Below are 24,911 nucleotides of genomic sequence, written 5' to 3' on the forward strand. Positions count from 1 at the left end.
TGTAAATGGAGATGGGAATACCTCTAGAATTTATCTCACAGGCATCAGGTTCAAGCGAGAAATTTTGTATAAATTCTTTGCAAAATTTAACACATTATATAAATTATTAGCCACTATTCCTCTTAAATTGTGAAAATAAGGATTTTATTGCATGGGGTCTGAGAAGTGGAATTTCAGTGCAGAGTAGTTTTATAAATATTCTTTGGTTTTGAAAATTGTCTCTGGACCACCTGCCTATTTCTAATTAGGGCAGGTAAGCCTATTTATCAAGGATTATAGATGATGAGACCATAGATTTAGATTTAGAGAAAATCTTGGAATTCATCTACACCAGAAATATCAAATCTGGGGGTAATACCAGATTATAGCCAGAACCATATTAAAATGTAATTGGAAAATATTTAATAAAATAAATTTTAAAAAGAATAGATTTTAGGTAATGTTAACATGTGGCTTTCTACATCAATATGCAGCTGCTAGAATCCTTGTGTATAGTTTAATGGCTCCATTTCTCTCTGAGCTCAATGTCACTGCTCTAGGCCAACACTGTTTTGTAGAGGAAGAAACTGAAGCCAGAATGCTTTAAGTGTCTTTCCCAAAACAGGTTATAGACAGAAGAACCAAGATTTAAATCCATGTCCTCTTATTCCAAAGTCATTTCTCCCCCTATTCCATGATGGCTCTCTGAAGGTACTATTTGTACACTTTTTTAGATACATTTTAGAATGTTAATGCCTTGGTGATGCTTACTAGAATAATATGAAATGGATTTTAGAGGTATTGAGGGTGATTTTATTGGTATAGAGAATTCCTGGTGTGGAAATTCCATCTGCTGAAACATCAACAATTCTCTCATTTATGGAGTTAGTTATCTGAAGCTCTGAAATATTAAATAATATACCCAGGGTTGAACAACTGGTATGTCAGGGATAGGACCCAGGAATTACTGACTTCAAGCTAAACTTTCTATTGAAAAAGGATTATTACTCTTTTAAAAAAATCATTCTTTGTAATTTATCCTGTCTAATAATGAATTTAATTACAATTTATTCCAATAGAATTGTTAAGATTGTTAATATTTTCTTGTCAATAAGATTATTAAGATTTTTAAAGTCTTTTCTTGTACATTTATATAGTTAGTACAATTTAGATCATTCTTTTGTGAACAGTTGATTGATACATAATGTCAATGTCTCTTCCTTCTGGATCAGAGAAGTAATAAGAGATGACTTCCTTAGGGCAGAGCCTTCAAAAACTTAGCAACAATTGCATATGCTTGAGAACATTTGGATTATCCCTATTAGCCTGAGAGGGGTCAGTGTCACACTTGGGAACTCTGAGGAGGCAGAACTCTGAGAAAGACACTGTTATAAAAATGTGGACAAGTCATGCACATTCTTCCATGATTAGGCTGTCAGCGCAGACATTGTTTCTATTTTAGTGAAGTAGGATCTTCTAAGTTTAGTGGCTAAATTGAAGAAAAAAGTACGTGCTGTGTCCAGGTCATCAAGGACAGGAGAGCCTTGGTTAATAATATCCAATACCATAAAAAGATTCATGAATGTGTGAAACATTTAAAAAATTCAATTTTCTTATTCCATGAAAAGATTGGTTAAGAAAGACTTCCATTGTCTTCTGGAAAATGCACTATGAAATATTTATTCTGAAAGATCAAGACTATGATTTCCTGTTAGGAAAAATGATTATATATGATGTAATATATGTATGCATATATGTGTGAGAGAGTGTTTGTGTTTATCACATGGATATGTAAATATGTATATCTATTCTGGAAATAAACTAAACAACAGGCAAAACTGTCAGCCTTGTTTGCTGAGTTTTAGATGTGTGTCTTCAGGCATTTTCTGTACATGAATCATGAGCTTTAGTGCAAAAGGAAGCTCAGGAAAAGCAACTGAATTTATCGTCAACCTCAAAAAATAATGAATTTGCTGCCAATATTTTAAAACAGGTTGCTGTGTCATTTCTCAGAAGTTTCCCCGTTGGTTGGTATTAAGTTTGTTGCTGGAAGCTGTTGGGATTTTTTTATTTTTGTTTTGTTTTTTTTTAAGTCTTGAAATAACATCTGATGAAACTCCTTTCGTCTCTGTTGGTAGATGTTTGTTCACATACCCACGCTCATATTGTAACACAAAATTTATGAGCCAATTTAAAAGAAAATATACTTGTCAACTTTTTATGTTTAGAACTCAATGTATATTTGTTATTATCTATTCTTTAGATTTACAGAATGGGGTTTCAATTTAGCAAAAGTAAAGTGGTGTTTTTTCAATCACTCTTCATCCTAGTTAGACTGTTGGGGGTGGGAGAATTGGTTGGGGAGGGCTGTACATTAGAGGAGCATTTTGTGATACTATTCATTCTCCATTCTGACAGAGAAGACATTGTTTGCTCACTGTAATGGACTTGGCAGGAATTTGTGCTGTGCATACAGAATCAGAAACTGTTAGACTAGAGAAGAATCTCCAAATTCTAAGCAATGAATAAACTGAGATTTTTTAAAAGTGTTTTTAATAGTTTCTTATTTCTGCACCTTCATAATGAGGTGGCGAAACATTTTTCCTCTTAAATAATACTTTCCTCTATACTGCATTATGTTTATCTTACATGAAAAATATGACTATGATAGTAATATAGTTATATAAAAATAGGGACTAGAAATCTAAAGTCTCAGAGTTTGAAATAAAAACGATAATACTGGAACTGCTAAAATTAGACTATTTAATTTGACATGTCTTTCATTCCATTATTTTCTGTCTCAGTTACTAGCTCTTTGTCCTCGAACAAGTTAGTTTATCTCTCTGCTGTATTTTCTTTATCTATATTATAATAATATATTTCATAACAGTGGTGAGGTCAATGAGATCATGTTGTGTTAGCTATATGCCAGGGACTATGCTAAGCTCCAGGGATGCAGAAAAAGGCAAAACAAACCCCTCTTTAAAGGAGCTCACAGAAAAAATGTGGAAATACCTACCTACGTACAAGCAAGATATATATATATGATGATGAATAGTGAGAGAATTTCATGCATGGAGGAAAACTAATGAAAATGCTTAGATCTGGGCAATGGTGTCTTGTGCAAGGAACAGCAAGGAGACCATGGATTACAGAGTATGTGGGGATAAGTAAAATATAAGAATACTAGGTAGGGAGGAAGGGGCTAAGTTTTAAAAGGCTTTTAAAAGCCAAACAGAGTTTCATATTTGATCTTGAGGGCAGTAGGGAAACACTGGAGTTGACTGAATATAGAGGTGACATGGTCAGGCTTGAATTTTAAGGAGATCAGTTTGACTGCTAACTGTGCAAGAGGAACGGGAGTAGGGAAAGACTTGAGACAAGGAGACAAAGCAGTAATAGGTATTGGGGATGACAGAGCAAGTGAGGGTTTTTGAGAATGGGAGACACATTGAGGTGTTTAAGAGGGACAGTCTGCTAGAGAAGATAAAATGGAATAAAATCACTTATCCAAATAGAGGGGTTTTTCTTGGAAAAAGTATCACCTCTTCTTATGGGCTATATAAAGGAGGAAATGATATAAGATAAAGAGAGAAGGAGGTTTTTTAAATGGATATCCTCAACTTTTTCAGTGAAACATGAAGCAAAGTTCTCAGCTAAGAGGATGGAAGGAGGTCACCAATGGGAGATTTGGGTAAGGATGGAATGGTTTATAATAGCCACTGTGGTAATAGCATGAGAGAATACACATCCATTGCTTCAACAGCTCTAAAATCAATGGTTAGTTCAATTCTCAAACTTAGAAATTCGAGCCAAAAATTGTATACCAGACTCTAGTGGAGGATACTAAGAAAATTTGTTACCTTCTATGTTCTTGTTGCCTCATAACTAGAATGTAAGTTCTCCTGGCATAGGGATTATTTCAATATTCATATTTATATATGTACTTAACATAATGCCTAGAACATAGTAGATACTTCATATAATGTTTGTTGATTGACTGAGTTGGAAAGTCTACCTATGGAAAGAAGAAAGTATCTTCTTTGCTACAGAACAGTATTGATGGGCCAATTAGCATTCATTAACTTTGGGCTTCATTCCAGTAACTTTTCTAAGGCGTAAGGATGCAAAGAAAGGGAAAAGACATTCACTGTCCTTGCAGAGGTCACAATCTAATAGGAACCATGTACTCTTGGAATTCTTCTCAAGTGAAAGAACTGTATTGAATCCCTCCAAAGACTGGTAGTTTCAAATTCAAATTTTATGGGGTTCTTTGTTTTTGTTTTTTTGTTGTTGTTGTTGTTGTTTATTTCAGAGTTTACATCTATTTGCACCATTACCTTATAAATCTTTTTAATTTCTTTTTTAAAAGATGTCCTGGTTTTATTAGATTGTAGAAGCAGAAAAGTAAATGTGATACTCATCTAAACAGAAATAGCCAACTACATATGATGGGGCTATGGTTTCAAAGAACTCCAAGGACCCCTGCCTTGGTCTACTGCACTATACTTTCTTACATATAGGCAATTCCCAGTTTAATAAGTTTTCTATGTGAGTTGTTTGTTTAGATCTTCCTACATATTTTTTGCTGAAACAATGTTGTTTAGTAATTAGCTTCTAATTACTATGGGATTCTATTTAAACCACAGGATAGCTAAAATATATGGGCATACCACACATAATGTCATTAGTTGGTTTTACAAAAATTCAACTTTAGGGGAAACTTCATGGTGATATTAGTTATAATTGGGAACTATATCCTTATGTTGCTTATAAAACTGGATTGTAAGGAATGAAAATTAATCTATATAAAGACCAGAAACTATGTGAGAGGAAATTGTAAAGAGTATATTAAACTGATAAACAAAAAACACTTTTTATACAAATAAACAGATCTAAATATCCTGTTTAGTTATTTTAAGTTAAAATTTTCTTGTAGGAATAAAGTCTATGTAGCCAAGAACAGAAGAAATGCAGAAAATTAGGGGAAAACTTTCATAGACAATTTCTCAGTAGGGTATAATTAGGTTGAAATATTGCTGTGGTATAGGATTTGATAACGGGTTGATTTAGAAAACCATGGAAAGATTTAGATTTATGAAGGAAGATGCTATCCAACTTCAGAGAAACAGATGATAGAAGGAAATAAGCATAGTAGTTTTATATGTGTGTATGAGTATATGTGTATGTTTATATATGTACATATGTGTATACATGTATGTTTATATGGATCTATATCTGCATATAGACATGCATCTATATCTATGCTTAATTGTAGCCCTCTTTAAGGAGGGAAGAAAAGAAAAAAAATATGGTTATGTACTATTGTGTACATAACCATATTTTTTTTTTCTTTTCTCATTTTGTATTTAAGTTTAAAATAAATTTACCAAAAAAAAAAAAAAAAAAAAAGAAGAAGAAAAAGAAATAGAATAGGAGGAAGAGGATATTAAACTGGACTAGAATAGGTAGGGTTAAGCTACTTAGATACAATAACAAATCCAAGGTATGAAAATCTAAGATAGGTAATGCTTGTTTTTCCTACCATGAAGTGTTCTCATGAAGAAAATCTTTTCAAGTTTATAGAGTGTTATATTAACAAGTGTAGTTATTCATTTTATATAGTAGAGGGGATCCTGTAATTTTTAGGATGACTAATCAGTACTGAAGAATCAGGGATTTTCTTTGGATATCAGGGCCCAGAAGAAGAAGGGAAACTAGGATTATTGGGGGGGGGGGGGGGGAAGGGATATATATATATCCACAAAAAATTGGCCAGATCAGTGAAGAGAAACTATTGTGATTGGGACTTCTTCTGGGGCTGGGAAAGGCATCTCTATTTTTTAATAAATTTGTTTATTTAAAACTAAATACAAAGTAATTTAAAAACATAGAAAAAGAAAAACAGAAAAAGGAAAATAAAGCAAAATAAAACATTGTTGTGTTCCCAGCAGAACATCAAGGACAAATCAAAATATATGATAATTTGCATTTCAAGAAAGCATATATAATAACAGAAGACATTATGTTTACAACTGTCCATTTTTTTCTTTGACTCTTTATAAGTTATTCTTTTGCTTTCTGATAGACACGTTTTACTTTATTCTTTTTTTTCCCCCTTTCATCCCTCACCTCCTTCTTCAAGTAGACTTCAGTTAAGGAAGGATATACAGATATATAAACATACATATATATATATATATATATATATATATATATATATATATACACACATACAAACATATCCATGAGATTATACACAACACATACGTACACATATATACATATACATTTTACTACATATATATCTAAAACAAGATTAATATGGCTGATACAATATAATTTCTCTCTTGATTGAATCTTTAAGTCTGACTTTGTCTGAAATTATTAGCTCTACTTGGTTTTTTTTTTTAATAAATTCTACTCCTGATCCTTGTTATTGTGCTTTTGTATATCTTTTATTTCCTATCCCTGCTAAATTTCCTAGTTTAGTTCTACTTAACAAGCTTTGCTCTTACTTAACCTCCCCCCTATTCATATAGCCTTCCTTTATCTTCTCCTCTCCCTCTTTCTTTCCTTCTTTATTCTATTCCCATTAATCTACACATCTTATCCCATCCCCATTAATTAAAACATCCTCCTATATCTCACCTTATTCTATGCCATCTTTTCCCTACTGCTTTATTCCTAGGAAAGGCATTTATAAAAAATGAATGGTTAAAGAGGTCAGAAATATCATAAAAGGAGAAGAATGAGATTTCTTGTCAGAAATGCCATAACTTCTCATTGAAGATGTTGCTGAGTTTGAAGTAGTTATTCATTCTCAAGGAGGACCAAAATAACATCACCATGTTAGAGTCAAGATACAGTATGTCCAACTATGGCTGATCAGACCATTGTGAGTTTGGAAGGCTCTTCCAAAAGCCAGTTACAAATAATCCACATGGTCTTTTGGAGTGGAGATGTCTCTAAATTTGCACATCTTACATTTCTTTTGAGCTTCTCCAATTCTGCTTTGCTCAAAAAAGCATGGAACCTTCTTTAGTACAAGAACACCATGCTGGGCAGTCCTTTGTCAGTGTCTCTCATGACATGCAATTGATTCCAGAGTTCTTCATAGAGACCTTGAGAATGAGGTAGAGATGAAAACTCATGAATTTGGATGCTTTTTCTCCAAGAATAAAATTATGTTGGCTGTAGCTGAGCAGTATATGACCTACTGCTCCAGAGCAGCAGTATCAAATTCAAATAGAAATGGGGGCCACTAAAGTATATATAAGGATCCCCGCAGGTTACATATTAACTTGGAAAATCATATATACTTATATATTCCTTTAAAAATGAATTATTTATATTTTTAAATATTTCGCAAAGGCATTTTAATCTGGTTCAGATCTCACCCAGAGGTGTTATGAAATGCATGCTGCCTACTGTGTGTAGACTGTTTGATACCCTTGCTCCAGAGGACCTAGAGGAATAGGAGAATGCTGAACCCTGGTGAATAATTTCTAAAAATGATAATAGATCATTTGTCAGCAGCATCTCTCATAAATCAATCTACTTTCTTCTTCAAGGTACTAGAGAGGATACTATAAATAATAGGTCAGCAACTGAATTTATAGAAATTGAACTAAACCCAAATACCTAGTTGCCAAAATGCCATGACTCACAAAATGTACTAAGTGCTGTACTAATTTTTCTTTTCTTTTCCTTTGGGCTTAAAAGCAGTTGAGTGTGAGGAGGTATTTTGATGCCTCCTTTCTTTTTTTTTTTTTTTTTTTTTTTTTTTTGGTGAAAGGAGCTGTTACTGACAGGCTAGGCTAATGTGAACTTCTGTCTAATATATTTGGGAAAGAACATTTCATAGTCATAGATTAGAGGGACCTTTTGAATCATTTGATCTAACTCACACATTTTACCAGTAAAACTGAGACCAAGAGAATTTAAGTGACTCGCCTGGTCACTAAGATGGGAAATGTCAGGGCTAAAATTTGAAATCTGTTCTTCTGACTCCAAATCTGGTGTTTTAGTCACAGAATCTGCTGCTTCATACTCTAATGTTTCATTTACACAGGTGACCCAGGGCCCCCAGGGGCTATGCCAGTGGACTGTAAGCATAATGATGTTTACTGTAGATTGTAAGCATAATAATGTAATCTTATGACCTTGAGCTCCAACTTCTCTCTCAAAAAAAGAGATCAGCTATTGCTCTCAATCTCAGAGATCTTGTGGATATACCTTGGCCTGAGCTGAGCTAGTTTTAGATGGTATGGCAAAGGAATAGAGAGCTCCCAACATAGGGGATAGTATGACACTATGATGCAAAGATTCTTTTTAGTTTTTAACATTCACTTTAGAAAGATTTTGAATTCTAATTTTCTTCTTTCTCCCTTCCTTCTCCACTCACCAAGACAATAAGCAATCTGATATAGGTTATACATGAACAATCACTTTAAACATATTTTCATTTTAGTTATGTTGTGAAAGAAAAACCAGAATAAACTGGAAAACCACGAGGAAAAAAAAAGTGAAAATAGTATACTTTGATTTTCATTCAATTCTTTTCCTCGAGGATGGCATTTTCCATCCAATCTATTGAATTGTTTTAGGTCAGTGTATTGTTGAGAAAAATTAAGTCTATAATAGTTGATCATCATACAGTCTTGCTATTACTTTATACAATGTTCTCTAGTTCTATTCACTTCACTCAGCATTAGTTCATGTAAATTTTTCCAGACTTTTCTGAAATCAACCTGTTTATCATTTCTTATTGAACAATAATATTCCATTACATTTAAATACTGCAACTATTTCAGCCATTCTCCGATTGATAGGCATCCACTCAATTTCCAATTCCTTGCCACCACAAAAAGAGCTACTACAAACATTTTTACCCATATGGATCCTTTTCCCTCTTTTATGATCTCTTTAGGATACAGAGCCAGCAGTTAGATTTCCAGGAATCTTTTAACTTGGGGAATAAATTATATCTCTTCATTATAATTAGTTTTCTTTTCAATACTATGTATTTTATTTTATGCATTTGAAAATATCTTTAGGCTTCATTTTACTGCCATAAGGGTTCATGACATAAAATGGTTAAGAACTCCTGCTTTAATGATATTTTTTAAAAAATCAGCAACATATTTTGTATGCCAGATTATTTTCCCAAGTAGGTATTTCCAAAATTGAGTGGATGCCCATCAGTTGGAGAATGTCTGAATAAGTTATGGTAAATGAATGTTACAGAATATTATGGTTCTATAAGAAACAATCAGCAGGATGATTTCAAAGATATCTAGAGAGACTTCCATGAACTGATGCTAAGTGAAGTGAGTAGAACCAAGAGAACATTGTCATAGCAACAACAAGAATATGCAGTGATCAACTGATGAACTTGGTTTCTTCAGAAATGAGAGGATTCAGACCAATTCCAGTAGACCTGTGATGGAAAGAGCCATCTGTATCCAAAGAAAGGACCATGAGGATTGAATGTGGATCACAACATAGAATTTACAAATTTGTTATTTTTCCTTTTGATCCAATTTTTCTTGTACAGCATGATAAATGTGGAAATATGTATAGAAGAATTGTACATTTTTAACATACTAGATTTCTTGCTATCTAGGAGAGGGGAGTGGGGCAAAAAGAAGGAGAAAAATTTGCAACACAGGGTTTTGCAAAGAAGATTGTTGAAATCTAACTTTCCATGTATTTTGAAAATTAAAGGCTATTATTAATTTTTTAAGACTACTATTCCTTGTATACAGGTGTGGTCGTGTTATTCCTCCACTTAAAACCTTTCTGTAGTCCTCTATTACTTACTGAATAAAGTCTAAAGTTATCCTGGAAGACTAGCATTTTACATGTATCCAACAAAATCTGAAAAAATTCACTGCTCAGTTCAAAATCAGAGTATGTTCATGGTCCATGGAAGACTAAGGAATTTCTTTACATGATTCCAACAATCTTCCTAATCTCCAATTGTCCCACATTTACTATCAGTAGCACTTTTTTTCTCAGCCATTTCAAAGACCATGAGTAACCGGGCACCCAATACCATGTCCTCCCATCTTTGTGCCTAATAACCCAGTCAGACAAGAAATGTCATTGTTTTGATGTCTTATTTTTAACCTTTGCTCATGTCATCCCTTATGTTGCCCTTTCCACCTGTCTTGGTCTTTTAAAATCCATCAAGATCCAGGCTAAATATCCCTTTCTCCATGAAATCTATCTTGTTCTACCCAGTCAGGAATGATTGATTTTTTTCTTCCTCAAACTGTGCAGCTCACTTAATATTTCACATCTTTGTACCCTTTATGAATAGTGTCTATTGATTCTATTCACCATTTATTACATACTTTAAAAGAAAAGCTGGTTGTATATAATAGAGATTTGTACTTTCATGTACAATCCTCTTTTTCTGTTTTACTTTATATACTGAAGTGCTCATTTTATTTGGTATTAAGTTCAGGATTTTTTTTTTTTTAATTTAAGAATCTTTTCATTATTACAGCTATCCTAGTTACTACATAGCCAGTGCATGTTTTCCTATTTCTCATGCCCTAAACTTCATGACTGCAGAGAACATGCCTTAGTTATCATTATAACTTATCCATTGCTGCATCCAATGTTTCAAGTACGTTAGTATTTTAAGAATATATGATTTCAGTATTGACAGGAAGAATTTGTGTACTTCTGAAACTATAGAAGTTTATTCTAATTATGACAGCAATAGCATTATGTCAACTATATCAAACCAAATGATGGCAAAACTTCAGCAAACTGGGCTATCCTATTTTTACTACAATCTGCAGATAGCTTCAATCTTGTAGCATCAAAAAAGTGAAATATAAGGATCATGAAGATCTCTCAGTTCATTATTATTGTGGAGGACATGTCAGAAACAACACTATTTTCCCAATTGTCTTCAATCATTATATAACATTATTTATAAACATTTGATTTAATATGGAATTATCTTCATCCTGAGAGAAAATTATCATAGGCATCCTTCCACTGATGCAGGTTATATTCATGCTATGACTAAATTGAGGGCAGTCAGATAGTATAGTGCATAGAGCACTGAGCTTAGCATCAGAAAAACTCATCTTTCTGAATTCAAATCCTACTTCAGATACTTACTGTGTGACTCTGGGCAAGTCACTTAACATTGTTTGTCTCAGCTAAAAAAGGAATTGGCAAACCACGCCAGAATCTTTGCCAAGAAAACTCAAAAAAGAGGTTACAAAGAGAGGACATAACTGAAATGAACCAACAACAACATGATTTAGTAGATAGTCTTCAAAAGACACTGTCACTTGATTGTACATGTATAATCTATATTAGATTGCTTGTTATCTTGGGAAGAAGGGAGGAAAGAGGGGGGGGGGAAATTGAAGTTCAAAATCTTGAAAAAATAAATTTTGAAAGCTATTTTTACATGTAATTGGAAAAATAAAATATATGATTACAAAAGTGACTGTCACCATAAAACAAAACAAACAAATTAAAAAAAAATCAACAACAACAACAAAATCAACCAAAATAGGCCTCTCCAAATGTAATAAGCTGGCCCTGGAACTTTAGATGTATAGTTGTCCCATACTTTGTAAGTAATAGATAAGTTATGAGAGGCAATATATATAGTGAATAAAGAGCTGGTTTGAAGTCAGAAAGAGTAGAATCAAGTCCCATTTTTGGTGTGTGTGTATATATATATACACACACACACACACACCCCAATGGGATGATCCCTGGCAAGACACACAATCTTCAGTTTCTCAGTCAGTAGTCTAAGATCTAAGTTGCAAAAGAGGCTATTTTGCATTGCTAGAGGTAGTCACATTTGCACCCCAAAAAATCTAATATAAATGATGACTGAATGTCTCACATATAGAATGAAACAATCTCTCAATTCCCTGAGAGATAGAAGCTCTGTTCTCTTAAGTTTATTATAAGAGACAAGGACTGAGGATGTTAGCCATAGGGTTAGGACCAGGTTAGGTATAAGAGAGATAAAAGACCAGCATGCTTCAAGAGACCTAACCTTCTGTTTTTCCATTTGCTACTACTATACATCCTCCCCTAGGTCTGCCCTGGTTCAGGGAGAGAAATGAAGTTCAGGAAGCCAAAGTCACAAGCAGCAATTTGATCTGTAGAGGAAAGAGATGACATGGGACCTAGTATCTTGTAAAGTAGATAATATTGAGGACCAATAATGTACTATTTGAACAGATTAAATGATAAAACACATATCTCCCTCTTTACTGAGTCAACATCATCTTAGTATCTAGTTTCCTATCCTTAGTATCCTTAGCAATCTGCGAAAAATGATGATGTATCACATTTTCCTCTCATGCTTATCTTGCACATTGTGAGAATTTCATTGTATCTTATATTCTTTTTCTATCATGCTAGATATATTAGCAAAATGTTTTCTTTCTTAAAATCCTATCTATAATCTAGTGGCATTTATATTCTAAGCATTACCCTATTTTATAATAAGACTTGTATGTGGAGTACCTATTTTTCTTATTCGATTCCATTTTCTTGGACTTTCCATTTATTTCTACACAGTGTGCATAGACACTGGGGCATTAATCCTGTCATCCTCACTGATATGTTTGTTAAATTATGACTACTAACTTTACTCTTGGCCATTCCTGGAAGCAAACAAACATTTATTTTGATTTTTCTCACACTGATTATATTTAATTCTAACAATCCTAATCTGTTTTTAGGTTATTTAAATCAGCATGGCATTTCCCAGTGATATTGCTTTGCTTTGCTGCACATTTCACTGCTTTAAGCCCATTAATGCTGTTACATAGTAAAAAAGAAAAGCATAAAATAATCTGTACTTGAGGCTTTAAGGGAAAGTGTGTATATATATATATATATGAAGAATTCTTTCCATCTAGCTAATTGTATATAAGTTTAAAAATTTCCAGGTGAATTGGCTTTGACATTAAAATTTTGGGGGAAAAAAAACAACATTTCATATTAGAATATGAATTCCAAAGAGCTTTTTGACAACTTGCATGACATTGCTACTGTTTGGATTTTGTTATTTGTTATAGAGCATCAGGCAGAATGAAATATTTGGTGCCTCTCAAAGAAATGCAACTGCTTAACATATCCTTTTCTAGCCTAACAATTCATTCAGAATAAAAATGAGTCAACCTTATTACAAATGTATTTTATACAAATATTGGCAGGAAGCCAATATTTACACTTGTAAAAATAAATAATAAAACTATTTTCAACATTATTGAGTTTCTCTAAGCAACTGTCTTCTAGATTCTGCCTTCCACTTTCCCACATGCTGTTGTGCTTTCTCACTTCATAGTCTTATTGGTCCATCCTGAAATTAGATAACTTATCGATTGCTCCTTTTTTCTTCTATTAGCATTATCTTCTTAACATACCTTTCATTGATGAACAGCGTTAGATTCATAATCCAAACACTGTGGCTACTGACTAATGACTGAAGTCATAGAGCTAGTATGAGAATTTATAGACTTTTCTCCATACATTCTCTAAATACTAGAGGAAGGAATCTACTACTACCAAAGCAGTCTTGCTTTTCACTCCATTAGCAAAGTGAAGAACAAAGCACAAACACTAGTTCGAATTATTTGGTAAATATAATCAGTACTTTTTAAATGCAGCAAATGTACACAATTGACTCCTATTCTGTGTGGGTTTCTATAAATCCACTAATAAGAGTATTAGAGAATTGATGGTTATTCCTCTAAATCAAAATTAAAATAATACTACCACGTAGAATCTTTTAAGAAACATCATCTTTTGTATGACCAAGAACAGTCATCTGTATGCTGTAGACCTGGCTCTCATTTTCTTGAGAATACATAAGCATATAAGATAGTGTAGAATTTTTTAAATGCATCTTAACACCTAAATTTACTATAAGTAAGTGCTACCAAGTGCATGATAGGACACTACCACTCAGGCTGTAATTGATTTCCTTGTTATTTATTCATTTATGGGTAATTTGTGGATTACATCCTAATATAAAAGATGGGTGGGCTGTCCTCTCAATTTTTTTTTTGTCAAGGCAATCAGAATTAAATGATTCCTCATGGTCATATAGCTAGTAAGTATCAAGTTTCTAAGGCTGGGTTTAAACTCAAATCCTCCTGACCCTACCTCCAGGACTCTATCCACTGAGCCACCTAGCTGCCTCCTCCTCAAATTTAATGTCAAAACCAAGAATAATTCACATGGAAATTTTGCAGCTTATTATATACAGTTAGTTAGATGGAAAGAATTCTTCTATCTAGATATATTTTCTCTTAAAGCCACGACCAGAATTATTTTATACTTTTCTTCTTTGCTTTGTAACTTAGATAGCAGTGGTGATCAAGATCGGCATCTTTAACTAAAGCCAAATTTTCCAAATAGGACATGATTATCAGAGAACTTATTGGCATGTGTTATTAGGACTAGTCTATTATTATCTTTTTTTAAATTGCTAAATGCATTTCTTGGCATAATTAAAGAGAAGAGACATGAGTAAATTAATTCCCTGAACCTTTCCATTACCACCTGAAACTTTAGGTGTAATTTGCTAATTGGTCAGTATTTTTTTTTTTTACTCTTAATTCCCTCAGTATTCTCTAGTCATCATTTTTAACAGCAAGCTCACAGAATTTGTGACATATTAAAGATACATTTAAGTCACATTTTAATATCAATCTTCAGTTCATCTTATTGTGGGATCTAGAATATTCTTTATAGCAACTAGAGTAGAAATGTAGATTTTTCTTATATCATTTATCCCAAGTTATCCTAGAATTGATCAGAATTGTTAGCCTGAAATGTGCCAGCTTTTTCTTAGCTGGAGTTACCAAAACTATTCCATCTATTTTTCAGGAAAAAATAGCATTTCTAGAAAGATCCTGGATAAATTAGGACCAGGTGTCTTACTGGCAAGAATTTGTATTTGTAATTTAGTTGGAGAAAAGTCTGGTTTCAGATCAGTAGAGTAGTAGCATTTGTAAAGGAAATGAAAGAGAATACAGAAATGTTTTTGTGTTGTAATGAATGATATGCATCACATAGTTTTAACATTAAAAAATTATTCATCTTTTTTTTCAGCACACTTGAATGATTGGATTCTATCAAAGGAAGAATTGCATGACATCATCTTTCCAAAACAATACTGTGGGCAGGTGAGAGTCCCATATATTAATAAAATGATAGCAGTTGTTACGCTGTCATCTGTGGTAAATCTTTGGTGAACATATGAACATGGTAAAACATGAACATTAAAAAAAAAAGTATGACAAATCAAATCAGCAAACATTTATTAAGCACCTGCTATGTGCCAGGTACTGTTCTAAGTTCTGGGAATACAAAGAAAGGAACCCAAAAAAATCCCTCCCCTTCCAAAACAAATAAAAGTCCTTGATGTCAGAGAGCTCATAGTCCAGTGAGAGAAATAACATGAAAACAATTAATACAAGTAAGATATATACTGAATAAACTGAAGATAAACACAGAGGGAAAGAACTAAGGTAAAGGAAGCCTGGGAAAGACTTCTTGATTTATATGAAACTATTAATAAAATGTTATTCCAAGTAAATTCGCTTTGAAAAATGAACATTTCATGCTAATTAGTTTTTTATATCATGATGCATTATGGTAACAATGTAATGCATTTATTAATAGTTAATAGAATCTGTAGTAATTTAAGTGATATTTTAATTTTGTCCATAATAAAAGTTTATATGTCTAAATTGGACCTTACTAAATGCTATGTAGGGAAGCCAAATGTTGACTTTGAAATCATTCATCTGTTTGCATTTCCTCAATTTATTTTAAACCTACTTTTGTCCAGAAGAAGAGAGTCCATGTTGATTATTTCATCCCTGAATTTGCATTACAGTTATAGCAAAGGAAGAAAATGTGTGATATGTAAGCCTGCCTTTTACATTCAGTTTAATAACAATGACCTTTCCTGACAGTGACCTGAAGCAGAATAATCTAAGAGCCATGTGCCTTGATGGGGAGGAAGAAATATTTTAGGATATGAGCTTTTTATAGTCTCTTCTTAGTAATTAGTAATTCACCAATTGTGAAGTCTGAGTAGAAGTAAAAAAAAAAAAAAAAAAAAAGATTGTAGGCTTGGTGAAGTAAAAAATATGAAGAAGAAAATTTAAAGTAGAAGAAGTTGTATTTCCAGCAACATGGTAGGAAGTTCTTTGCCCTAAATTTCCATCTCACAAATGCTGAGTTAGATTTGGTAGTTATTCTAAAAGTTGTTCAGGATGAAAATCAGCGTCCATGTAGTGATGCTCTGCCTTAATTTGCTACAAGCAATGCTGTCATATCTACTTAAATTCTTAGATGGATTCATGAGTTCAGTGGGATTGGTATTCCCTCCACTATGCAGATGGCAATTCCTCCCAGCCTTATATCCAGTGCAATTATTATGCACGTATTTCTTTTAATCTTTTAAAGAGACTCCACTGAATATTTTGAAGTCCATTTTCTAGTCCTTTTACTCTTTATGGAACTGATGGAGTACTTGGGACTTGTCCCATTTTTAAAGTAGCTTGGTGCAGTGGATAGAATATTGGGCTTGGAGTTAGGAAGATTTTCAGTAAGTCTCTTGATTCCTTCATCCCTTCAGTTATTAGCCTTCTCTCACTTTAAATTAGTTTACATTTGGTATTTACTTACTTTTGCATATGTACATAAATTTTGTGCATATGTACCCTGTCACTTCCCATAAAATGTTAGCTCCAATGATAGAGTGCGTTTTGGGCTGTTTTTTTTTTTAAATAGTATTTTTTCCCATTTACTAATCAAGACAATTTTTAGCATTCATTTTTACAAGACTGAGTTCCAATTTTTCTCTTCCCTATTCCTTTTTCCTAAATGGTAGGGAATTTTAAATCAATTATATATGTGCTATCATGTAAAACATTTCCATATTAATCACAATTGCAAAAAAAAGAAACAGATCAAAAGGAAAAACACACATGAAAAAGAATAAAGTGAAGAAAGTATGGTTCGAGATCTGCATTCAGAGACCATGAGTTCTTTAAATGTATGTAGTTGGCATTTTTTTCATTATTATTTTGTATTTGTCTTATATCATTATGTTGCTGAGAAAAACTGAGTCATTCATACTTGTTCATCACACAGTGTTGCTAATAATGTGTACAATGTTTTTCTGGTTCTGCTCATTTCACTTTGTATCAGTTAATGCAAGCCTTTCCAAGTTTTGCTGAAATCTGCCTGTTTATCATTCTTATTGCACAGTATTATTCCATTATATTTATATACTACAATTTGTTCAGCCATGTCTACTTCTTTTGTATCCCCTCAATTTCTAATATTTTACTACCATGAAAAAGGCTGCCATATATATTTTTGTATATTTAAGTCTTTCCCCCTTTTTTGTTATCTCTTTAAGATGCAGAACTAGTAATGGTAGTACAGATATGCACAGTTTGGTGGCCTTTGAGCCATAGGGCCAAATTGCTTTCCAGAATATTTCATTTTCTTCAACATTTATTTTTTTTTTCCTTTTTGTCATATGAAACAATATGAAGATAGGAAGTGGTACTGGTACCTCAGAATTGTTTTTATATGCATTTCTCTAATCAAAAGTGATTTAGAACACTTTTCCATATGCCTATATTTAGCTTTAATTTCTTCATCTGAAAATTGCCTGTTTATATCCTTTGACCATTTATCAATTGAGGAATGGTTTATATTCTTATGAATTTGACTCAATTTTGAGAAATCAGGCCATTATCTGAGACACTTGCTGTAAAGATTGTTTTTTCAGCTTTATGCTTTTCTTCTAATCTTGGTTACATTGGTTTTGTTTTTATAAAAAAAAATTTTTTTAATGTAATATAATCAAAATTATTCATCTTATATTTTGTATAGCTCTCTATTTATTATTTAATTGTGAACCTGTAACTCAATTAACTTCTCCTTTAAGAATTTGGATGCTATATAATTGGTGTATATATGTTTATTATGTTACTATTATTTTATTGATACCTTTTAATTAGGTCTATTTTTGCTTTTGCTTTGTCTGAGATCATGCTTGCTAACTCTGCTTTTTTTTTTCTTCTATGGAAGCATAATGAATTCTGCTACAGCCCCTTAACTTCTCTGCTTTAAAGTGTGTTTCTTGTAAACAATATGTTGTAGGATTTTGGTTTATGATCCCCTCTACTATCCACTTCCATTTTATGAGAGAGACCATCCCATTCACATTTGCATTTATGATTACTGTGTATTTCTTTCCATCCTGTTTTTCCTCCTGTTTGTCCTCTCTCTCCCTCATCCTTTTGCTCCTTGACAATGTTTTGCTTCTAAGCATACCAACTATTGGAGGAAAAAAAACAAAAAAAAATCACATTTTTAAAAAAAGATGTCCCACAAATTTCCCTTTTCAAAACAACTCATAAAATAATTACTTGATTTTATTATCCAAAACAAGAAACAAATTGCTATTTTCATCAAACTTTTTAGTTATAAAATTAATGTTACTATTCAAAATCTATTTTCAGAGTTTGTCAAATGTTATAAATTCTTCCCCTGTTGAATAGAGAGGTAAAATAAGAATGGAGAAAGTAGAAAGAAGCTTACATTTCATGACTTTTAGCCTGGTCAAGTATGTAATTTGTTAAGATCAAAATATATAATTTGTTAGAACTGACCAAGTTTGGCAACAGTTACAATAATCTGTCTTTGCTGCAGAGAAAATAAAATATATCTGATGAGTAGAGATGATCAACTAAAGAGATGAAACTAAACACAGAAAAATAATGTATTTCAATTTAAATGTCAGAAGCTTTTTTAGTACATAAGAATTATTTTTAAAGATTTTTATAACCATATGAGGAATGATATTTATAAATTCTTATTGATTTCATTTAGTGCCCTGTCATCATTATTCTCTGAGAATTAGCCAAACTGTACTGAATGCTAACTGTATAGAATAACAAATTCTTGTATAAATTTCTGGTATTACCTTTTGATTTCATTAAAAGAGACTATATTTTCTTTCTCTTGGGAAATATGGCTACTAAGATATATCTGAATAGTAATGTCAACTGGAAAAAAAGAGACTAAAGGAAAATAGCTAGCTGTTTTCAAATAATATTTTATTATTTCTTTACAATGGAATTTGCTAAAATGCTTTATGTAGAAAGCTCTCTATCCTATTTTCTCCATGTAGAGAGCCAGAATTCTGGAGAAGTATACTTGAAACAAGATGTTAATTCAGTGGAATTGATGAGATAATGGTTCTCTAGTGAACATATACTTAGTACTTAGCACGGTGATGGAATGGTTCTCTAGTTTACACACACTCAGTATACTGTAATGCTGTAATTATAATCGGGTATTTAAATTGGGGACAAAGTCAGACTCAGAGGGAGACTGGTTGAGACTGGCAGACTGGCAGACTGCTGAATGAGAGTGGGTCAGACTGAGACTGGATCAGACTATGACCGACACAGACTGTGTAAGAAACAGTAAAGACATTGGACTCTATTCTTGTCCATCCTAGTGGTGACTATCCACCTGAGACTAAGGTCCTTCTGGGGCACCTCCAGAAAGCTGGCCTGAACATTACAGTTTTATAAAACACTGAGATTTGAAAGATTGAGATGAAGTAAAAAAATTCCTTTACAATCCATTTGGGGAGATATAATGCTTGTAGAATCATGGGATTCTTGGTCTACAAGGGATCTTAGAAAATTATCTCATCTAACTATCTATAGTATTAGACTGTATATTGTTTTATCCCCTTCACACCTTCACCATGATATCAAAGCTTGCATAAAAGCATACAAATACTTGTCATAGTCCTTTGCTAGATATCGTAGCATATCACTGAATTTAAAGTTCAAAGAGAATTTTAGAAGTAACTTAATTCTTTGTTTTATAGAAAACTAAGACCCAGAGGGTCTAAGATAATAATATCTTAGAAAATAGATAAGGATTACATAAATAGAAAATGAGATAAGGATTACAAAAGCTGTTTAAAATGCATAGTAATTTATTTTGGAAGTTAGAGTTCTAGAAAATTGTGTGAATATAATCTAGTACTTTATCTAATGAAGAAAAAAATTGAATTAGAAGGATGAACAGAACTTGGACAGTGTCAAGGGTCAGAGCCTAGATGTAGGAAAACAGGCAGCAACCCAACTGAATTCTTCCAATATTCTCCTCCAAACTACTTTTAAAATAGCTCCTTAGATCAAATTTTGAAGCAACAGAAGCAATGAGAGTTCAAGGTGAATATTTTTTCAGTCTAAGATAACTTAAGAAGTCAGCAGGAGAGGTCTGTGACATTAGAGTAGGAATGGACCTAGAGTGGAATAGGAGCACCAGCATGGTCCTTGGAAAAACAGAATTGGCCTAACAATAAAAGAGGCACAAAAATTTACTGAAGAAAATAATTTCTTAAAAATTAGAATTATACAAGTGAAAACTAATATGAGGCATCAAGAAACAATAAAACAAAGTCACAAGAATATAGTAGAAAAATATGAAGTATACAGAAAAAAATAGTAGAAAATGTCAAATAACTTACCAGAAAAATGACTTTCTTGGAAAATAGATCAAAGAGACACAATTTTAAAATTATTGGACTATCTGAAAGCCAGGATAAAAAAAAAATATCCTAGCCATCATCTTTCAATAAATTATCAAGGAAAACTGCCCCAATACTTCAGATCCAAAGGGTGAAATAGAAATTGAAAGAATTTGCTGTTCCCAAAATTCCCAGGAATATTAATCAAATTCCAAAACTCTCAGGACAAGAAGAAAATATTTCAAGTAGCAAGAAAAAAAACAATTAAGATTATCATGGAGCCATAGTCAGGATCACAAGAGACTTAACAACCATGTATTAGAGAATTGGAGAGCTTAGAATCTGATCTGATATCCCAGAAGGCAAAGGAACTAGGTTTCCACCAATAGCAACTTCCCAGCAAAATTCACTATAATCTTTCAGGGGGGGAAATGAATATCTAATGAAATAGACTTTCAAGCATACCTGATGAAAAGAGCTGAATAGAAAATGTGACTTAAATATGATATTCTAACACAAGACTGGATGGATACATCAAAAAGCAAACATGAAAGAGTAGTCAAAATAGAAAGCTCTTATTAATTATTAGAGCATTTAAGAATCTACATAGATAGAGGGCATGTGTAAATCAATTATGTTGTGATGATTTAAAAGGGAAAAAAGGGTGAAAAAGAGAGATCTTATCCAATAGGAAAATAAGTATAGAAGGGGACGCAGGGGATACAAGATATGGGGGAAAGGGAAAAAGGGAAGATAACAAAGGGGAGGGCAGATTAAGGAAAGCAGTGGTCAGAAGCAAAACTGACTTTTGAAAGGGGGTAACATAAAAAGAGAGAGAGAATGGTAATCAAAAGAAAATAGAATGGAAGGAAACACACAACAATCATAACTGTGGATGTAAATGAGAGAACTAACTTATAAAATGGAAACAGGTAACAGAATAGATTAGAAACAAGAATCCAATTATTTGTTTGTATACAAGAGACACACTTGAAACACAAAAATAGTTAAAATCTTAAAGCAGAATCTGTTATACTTAAGCTAAAGTAAAAAAGGCAGCGTTAGCAATCCTGATCTTAGAGAAAGCAAATGCAAAAATAGACCTAATATTAAAAAATAAACTTCCAAATACCTGCTGTTAAAAGATACTACCATAGACAATGAATGTGATCATAAAAAAAAAAAATTACAGCAAAAATTTCCTTTAATAAAGGCCCCAGTTTTCAAATATAAATATTGTTTAGTCAAATTTATAAAACTAAGAAAATAAATAATAATAAATTATTATTTATATATTATATATCATAAATAATAAATAAAAATAAGAAAATAAGAAAAAATTAAAAATATAAATTGCTGCTCAGTGATTAAAAAGATTGCATTTATAATCCTACCCTTATGATCATACAGAAAATGAGGTGTTGAAAAAAAATCTAATGGAATTAGATCAGGTGACAAAGGTAACCAAGCAGGAAGACCTCCTTTTGATTTGAAGATGTGTCAAAAAATGTTGAACAGGAAATGTAAAAAGACAGAGTACTCTGGATTACTAAAATTAAAATTCAAAATTTATAATTCCAAATTCAGAAATCTAAGTAGATAAAAATTTAAATTATTAACTTTTCACGTGTTTTTTAAGTTTATTATCTTGATAATTCTGAAGCTATTAAAGATTAAAAATGGCACCAAGATTTTTGGGATACTTTGTGTATATACAATATGTGATTTATTGTCTATAAAATTAATGCTGTGATAATAGTTTATCTTTCTAAAAATATATATTTTTGAAGAGTGATATATTGTATTCTGTAGAACAACAGTACCCAAAGAGTGGACCAGGGACCTCTGATAGTCTTTGAGACCCTTTGAAGAAATCAGGGAGGTCAGAACTATTTTCACTCTGTCTACAACATTTATTAAGGTCTTACTTACTTTGTGTGCTAAGTATTTTGCTAAGTATGTTCTGAGAAATAGAAGTAAAAAATAAAAGCAGTCCCTGCCTCAAGGAGCTTACATTCTAGTGGGAAGATAATATACAAAAGAGCTGTTAGGGTGGTGTAAAGAATAAGTGTCTGAGGTAGTCAAATAGAGAAAACTCGATGTTTAAGATTATAAGAATTCTGAGACTAAAACATGTGAGACCACAGCAATACCCATTCTAACAATGTAGGTCTCACTCTTTCTTGTCATTTATTAGATGGTTTTTAATATTTGTTGTGACAAAAAGTTTATTACTCTGCAATCAACCTGGTAATGAACTGCTATGAACTTAATTATACTGGTCCTTAAAGAACAAAGATACAGAACCATTATGAATATCAACTCTATTCTGAGTGATTAACTATCTATGTATATGAATATGAATGTATTTATACCAGTCCTAATAAACAACTGTTAATCAGTATGTCTTCCCAGACTAAACCATGGTTCAGTACCTGTCCATTGCGAGTTTAGATTTAGATCATAGGTTGGCAAATTGCCAGTGGGCCAAATCCAATTCACCACCTGTTTTTGAATAGCCTGACATCTAAGGAAGGTTTTTGCATTTTTAAATGATTAAAAACAAAAGAATTTTGTTTTATAATGCATGAAAATTATATGAAGTTGAAGTTTCACTGTTCATAAATATATATTTTTATGGGAACACAGCCAAATTTATTTCTTTTTGGCATATGTAGTATACAGGGAGGACCAACCCCCCCTTTGGGTTTCCATCCTTCACTCAGCTCTCATAAACAATATTGTAGGGCAGATAAGTGGCTCAGTGGATAGAGTATCAGACCTACAAACAGAAAAACTGATCTTTCTGATTTTAAACCTGGCCTTAGACACTTACTAGTTAAGTGACCCTAGGCTTAACCCTGTTTGTCTAAGTTTCCTCACATGTAAAATGAGATGAAAAAAGAAATGGAAAATCACTCCAGTATCTTTGCCAAGAAAACTCCAAATGAAATCACAGAATTGAACACTACTGAAAAATTACTGAACTAAAAGAATATTTTGTTTGGAATAAAAAGTTTTATCAGCATGCAAATAAATAGCATCTACTATGTGGGGGGCAGAATGATTTAGTGGAAAGAGCACTGGTCTTGAAGTCATTTAGAGAGACTTGGATTCAACTTTGCTCCTTCATCTATTATAACAAGGAGCCATTTAATCTCTTGAAGACTCAATTTGTTCATCTATAAAATGGTATAAAATACCTTTTTAACAGGGTTCTCGGAAGAAAAATGTTTTACAAATTGTAAAGTGTCATAAATGTGAGTAATTATGTTTTTTTACAATTATATTGATGTCACTGTATTATCAAGAGAAATTAAATTGCTTTCTAATAATAGTAATGAGGTCCTGGGTATCCAGGTGGTCTTTACCAATGAAAGCCTGAATCACCGCATACAATCTGAAAGACTAGCTACTCTCTGACTCCTTTGTTGAAGTGGATTTTTGATTACAGTCTAACCCCAGGTGGAGGACTCTGGAAACTCCAACACTTTACTATATCCTATTAGAAATCCAAATTTAATATCCAATCTCCAAGTTATAATACCCTTAAGAAAGGACTTTAGCTCACTAACTTACCAACTTCTCTTGCAATTTAGCTCACTCTTAGCAGCATAATGAAATCTTTGCCCCTTGATTTGGAGTTCTGTGCCTACAGATTCTTTTGAGCTCACTCATGAAACTGGCCTGAACCCCAATATACATTGGGGGTATCACCCGAAACATCACCAGTAATAGCAACCACAAATTACATTTATATGTATGTGTTTTGTTTGTTTATGTGTGTGTGTGTGTGTGTCTATGTATATATATATGTATGTATATATATATATATATACTTGTTTGTATAAATTTTTTTCTCCTCAATTGGATATAAACTTCTTGAAGGCAGGGGCTATTTTGTGGTTTTGTTTTTTTTCCCTTCTTATCTCTGGTACTTAGCACACTGCTTAGCATATAGAAAGCATTTAATAAATATTTGTGATTGATTATTATTGCTTCAATTGATGAAATATTTGTCTTGATTTTAGAGTTACTTTTTCTATAGTTTTTTTCTATTTTTATATGAGGAGTTAAAACTATACCTATCTACCCATAAACAAAGACTTGTATTGTTGTCCTTTTGTTTCAAGAGTTATTCTGCCATTGTTTAAAACAACTTTTAAAAATAGGCACAAACAAATTTAAGTGGTTGACATACTAAAATTCTAGTAGGGAAGTAGGGATGATTTTTTTTTTTTTTTTTGCCAACCTATGACAACATTAGAAAAGTGTTCTTGGATCCACTGGAATTAATGATAGGGTTATTTCCTCACCTGTGAAGTATTCATTCCTC

General features: G+C 32.4%; 1 long non-coding RNA gene across 1 annotated transcript in view; it reads left to right on the forward strand.

Annotated features, from left to right (window-relative positions):
- Window positions 1-17,491, forward strand: part of LOC127543727 (uncharacterized) — a 138,280-nt gene extending 120,789 nt beyond the window's left edge. The window contains exon 4 of the long non-coding RNA XR_007949288.1: window positions 15,103-17,491. This is a non-coding gene — a long non-coding RNA (uncharacterized LOC127543727). The remainder of the gene's footprint in view (window positions 1-15,102) is intronic.
- The last annotated feature ends 7,420 nt before the right edge of the window (window positions 17,492-24,911 follow it).

This window comes from Antechinus flavipes, chromosome 1 (genome assembly GCF_016432865.1).
Source record: "Antechinus flavipes isolate AdamAnt ecotype Samford, QLD, Australia chromosome 1, AdamAnt_v2, whole genome shotgun sequence".
NCBI lineage: Eukaryota > Metazoa > Chordata > Mammalia > Dasyuromorphia > Dasyuridae > Antechinus > Antechinus flavipes.